This window comes from Syngnathus typhle, unplaced genomic scaffold (assembly GCF_033458585.1).
Source record: "Syngnathus typhle isolate RoL2023-S1 ecotype Sweden unplaced genomic scaffold, RoL_Styp_1.0 HiC_scaffold_404, whole genome shotgun sequence".
In the NCBI taxonomy this organism is placed as follows: domain Eukaryota; kingdom Metazoa; phylum Chordata; class Actinopteri; order Syngnathiformes; family Syngnathidae; genus Syngnathus; species Syngnathus typhle.
In genome coordinates, this window is record NW_026872307.1 from 12,501 (window position 1) to 17,523 (window position 5,023).

The window sequence follows — 5,023 nt, forward strand, 5'->3', positions numbered from 1 at the left end:
ACCGCCACCCCCCGACCGCCACAAGGCGACCGCCACAAGGCGACCGCCACAAGGCGACCGCCACAAGGCGACCGCCACAAGGCGACCGCCACTGGCCCCAAGCGCCAGCCCCGACCGCCACCCCCCGACCGCCACAAGGCGACCGCCACAAGGCGACCGCCACAAGGCGACCGCCACAAGGCGACCGCCACAAGGCGACCGCCACAAGGCGACCGCCACTGGCCCCAAGCGCCAGCCCCGACCGCCACCCCCCGACCGCCACAAGGCGACCGCCACAAGGCGACCGCCACCGGCCCCAAGCGCCAGCCCCGACCGCCACCCCCCGACCGCCACAAGGCGACCGCCACAAGGCGTTAGTGGCCGCGCCCGGTACTTTACTGGACCCTATTTGGCCCGCGGACCGGCCGGCGTCGCTTCCTTGAATGCTTAGCCGCCTTTCGAGCTGCCATGCCGGGCTTGAGTTAGTGGTTTGCGCCCGGTACTCTACGTTAAAAGTCAGGCGGAACGGCTCTGAAGCTCCAGACGGTGCTTCCTTGAATGCTTAGCCGCCTTTCGAGCTGCCATGCCGGGCTTGAGTTAGTGGTTTGCGCCCGGTACTCTACGTTAAAAGTCAGGCGGAACGGCTCTGAAGCTCCAGACGGTGCTTCCTTGAATGCTTAGCCGCCTTTCGAGCTGCCATGCCGGGCTTGAGTTAGTGGTTTGCGCCCGGTACTCTACGTTAAAAGTCAGGCGGAACGGCTCTGAAGCTCCAGACGGTGCTTCCTTGAATGCTTAGCCGCCTTTCGAGCTGCCATGCCGGGCTTGAGTTAGTGGTTTGCGCCCGGTACTCTACGTTAAAAGTCAGGCGGAACGGCTCTGAAGCTCCAGACGGTGCTTCCTTGAATGCTTAGCCGCCTTTCGAGCTGCCATGCCGGGCTTGAGTTAGTGGTTTGCGCCCGGTACTCTACGTTAAAAGTCAGGCGGAACGGCTCTGAAGCTCCAGACGGTGCTTCCTTGAATGCTTAGCCGCCTTTCGAGCTGCCATGCCGGGCTTGAGTTAGTGGTTTGCGCCCGGTACTCTACGTTAAAAGTCAGGCGGAACGGCTCTGAAGCTCCAGACGGTGCTTCCTTGAATGCTTAGCCGCCTTTCGAGCTGCCATGCCGGGCTTGAGTTAGTGGTTTGCGCCCGGTACTCTACGTTAAAAGTCAGGCGGAACGGCTCTGAAGCTCCAGACGGTGCTTCCTTGAATGCTTAGCCGCCTTTCGAGCTGCCATGCCGGGCTTGAGTTAGTGGTTTGCGCCCGGTACTCTACGTTAAAAGTCAGGCGGAACGGCTCTGAAGCTCCAGACGGTGCTTCCTTGAATGCTTAGCCGCCTTTCGAGCTGCCATGCCGGGCTTGAGTTAGTGGTTTGCGCCCGGTACTCTACGTTAAAAGTCAGGCGGAACGGCTCTGAAGCTCCAGACGGTGCTTCCTTGAATGCTTAGCCGCCTTTCGAGCTGCCATGCCGGGCTTGAGTTAGTGGTTTGCGCCCGGTACTCTACGTTAAAAGTCAGGCGGAACGGCTCTGAAGCTCCAGACGGTGCTTCCTTGAATGCTTAGCCGCCTTTCGAGCTGCCATGCCGGGCTTGAGTTAGTGGTTTGCGCCCGGTACTCTACGTTAAAAGTCAGGCGGAACGGCTCTGAAGCTCCAGACGGTGCTTCCTTGAATGCTTAGCCGCCTTTCGAGCTGCCATGCCGGGCTTGAGTTAGTGGTTTGCGCCCGGTACTCTACGTTAAAAGTCAGGCGGAACGGCTCTGAAGCTCCAGACGGTGCTTCCTTGAATGCTTAGCCGCCTTTCGAGCTGCCATGCCGGGCTTGAGTTAGTGGTTTGCGCCCGGTACTCTACGTTAAAAGTCAGGCGGAACGGCTCTGAAGCTCCAGACGGTGCTTCCTTGAATGCTTAGCCGCCTTTCGAGCTGCCATGCCGGGCTTGAGTTAGTGGTTTGCGCCCGGTACTCTACGTTAAAAGTCAGGCGGAACGGCTCTGAAGCTCCAGACGGTGCTTCCTTGAATGCTTAGCCGCCTTTCGAGCTGCCATGCCGGGCTTGAGTTAGTGGTTTGCGCCCGGTACTCTACGTTAAAAGTCAGGCGGAACGGCTCTGAAGCTCCAGACGGTGCTTCCTTGAATGCTTAGCCGCCTTTCGAGCTCTCCTGCCCGGCGTGGGTTTCGCGTCCGCGCCCGGTACATTATGGAAGCCAAAAAAAAAAAAAATTCTAAGTGCGAGTGGGACCGGCCTGGGGGGCTTCCTTGAAAGCCCATCCGCCCTCCGAGCTCTCCCACCGGTCGTGGGTTGGCGTCCGCCACTGCTCAAAGCGAACTTCAAATTATCTGCTTAATAATGTGGAACACCATTCTTAAGTAGTTTTTCCTTAATTTGGGCTCAACTGGCCGGTAATGATCCCCGGTGTCTGAGATTGATCTCAGTGATCCAAAGAGCCCTGACACGTAATACCATCCATGAGTTTAATTGAAAAACAAAAAATGTAATCTTTATGACACATAAATACAATTTGCATAATAATTTGGAACACAGTGTAGACTTCCAGCGGACCGCGCGCGGCTCGGCTGACGGCGCAGCGCGATCTGGTACCGCTGCGCGGGACGAAACACGCCCCGTGCAGAGTTCCAGGCGGCCGGGAAGACATTTAAGCGCTGCCGCTGCAGCTGCGGCGGGGATTTGCCGTCCTCCGGTGGACACGACGAGTAAATACACCAGCAATCGCACTTACACCGTGTTCCAAATTATTATGCAAGTGACATTTATCTCAGATTTTCCTAAATAGTCGATGCAAAATGAGTCAGCATAATTTTCAAGTCATCAACCATTATTTTGATGAATTCTAATTTTATTGAACAAACCTCCGAATGATCACAGAATTTTTAAAAAATAAAAAACTTAAAATGCACTGTTCCACATTATTACGCACAACAGAGTTTTATAACATTTTATAGGTTTTTATGAACTGAAATGCCCATCTTAAGAATTTACAGCATTAGGAGGTCATATTTACTGAAATCAAAAGCTATTTCAAAGAAAAGACAAACAAGTTACATTTTAACATAGGACCCTTTATTTCAATAAAAAACAAAGTTACATTTTAACATAGGACCCTTTGTTCAACAGCAGCTTCACGATTCTTCCATCCACTGAACTTGTGAGTTTTTGTACAGTTTCTGGTTGAATTTCTTGGCAGGATCTAAGAATAGCCTGCCAGAGCTGCTCTTTGGAATTGAACTGCCTCCCACCTTCGTAGATTTTCTGCTTGACGATGCTCCACAAGTTTTCAATAGGATTGAGGTCAGGGGAGCATGGGGGCCACACCATCAGTTTCTCTCCCTTTATTCCCATAGATGCCAAAGACGTTGACGTATTTCTTGCAGCATGAGACGGTGCATTGTCATGCATGAAGATGATCTTTTGACGGAAAGCACGGTTCTTCCTGTTGTACCATGGACAGAAGTGTTGAGTCAGAAATTCCACGTAGTTAACAGACGTAATTTTGACGCCTTCAGGGACCCTAAAGGGGCCAAGCAGCTCTCTCCCCATGATTCCGGCCCAAAACATCACTCCGCCACCTCCCTGCTGACGCCGCAGCCTTGTTGGGCTATCGTGGCCGTCCACCAACCATCCACGACTCCATCCATCTGTAAAGTCAAGTCAAATCAAGTTTATTTGTATAGCCCTAAATCACAAGCAGTCTCAAAGGGCTTCACATTGACAGAAATTGACAATTATTCTCAAAGCATCCCCTGAGCTCTCAAAAGTGCAAGGAAAAACTTAAAAAACCCTACCTGGCCCATCCAAGGTGGCACGGCACTCGTCGGTGAACAGGACTGTCTGAAAATTTGTCTTCATGTAAGTCTGGGCCCACTGCAGCCGTTTCTGCTTGTTCGCGTTGTTCAGGGGTGGCCGAATGGAGGGTTTCCGCACAACTGCAAGCCTCTGGAGGATCCTGCACCTCGTCGTTCGTGGGACTTCACTGGCACCAGCAGCGTCGAATATTTGTTTGCTCGTCTTTAGTGGCATGCTTGCAGCCGCCCTCTTGATTCGATTTGTTTGTCTTGCAGAAACCTTCCTTGTCGTGCCTTTGTCTGCACGAACGCGCGTTTGCTCCGAATCAGCGACGAATTTCTTCAAAGTTCGATGGTCGCGCTTAAGCTTTCGTGCAATATCGAATGTCTGCATACCTTGTCCAAGGCATCGAACGATTTCACGCTTCTCGACAGCAGAGAGATCCTTTTTCCTCCCCATGGTTGAACGAAATGGCCGAACGCTTAAAAACGCGGAACTTAAATAGACTTGTTAATTACTACAATTGCGCTCACCTGGCAGACTACCATGGACTGTACCATGACTGAGGGTGATTTCAGTACTTGAAAAACAAAAAATGTAAATCTTTATGACACTTAAATACATTTTGCATAATAATTTGGAACACGGGACCGTGTTCCAAATTATTATGCAAAGGATATTTATCTCAGATTTTCCTAAATAGCTTCCTTGAAATGTTACCCGGCTTTTGAGCTCTCCTGCCGGGCGTGGGTTTGCGTCAGCGCCCGGTAACATTATGGAAGCTAAAAGAAAGAAAAAAGAAACAAATCTAAGTGCGATTGCTGGTGTCTAAATACATTTTGCATAATAATTTGGAACACGGGACCGTGTTCCAAATTATTATGCAAGTGATATTTATCTCAGATTTTCCTAAATAGCTTTACTCGTCGTGCCGACCGGAGGGAGGCCACTCCCCGCCGCAGCTGAACAGTCATCCCGGCCTAGTGGAGGTCTGCGCAGGGGGGGTCTTCCTTGAAATGTTACCCGGCTTTTGAGCTCTCCTGTCCGGCGTGGGTTTGCGTCAGCGGCCGGTGTCATTTACTCGTCGTGCCGACCGGAGGGAGGCCACTCCCCGCCACAGCTGAACAGTCATCCCGGCCTAGTGGAGGTCTGCGCAGGGGGGGTCTTCCTTGAAATGTTACCCGGCTTTTGAGCTCTCCTGTCCGGCG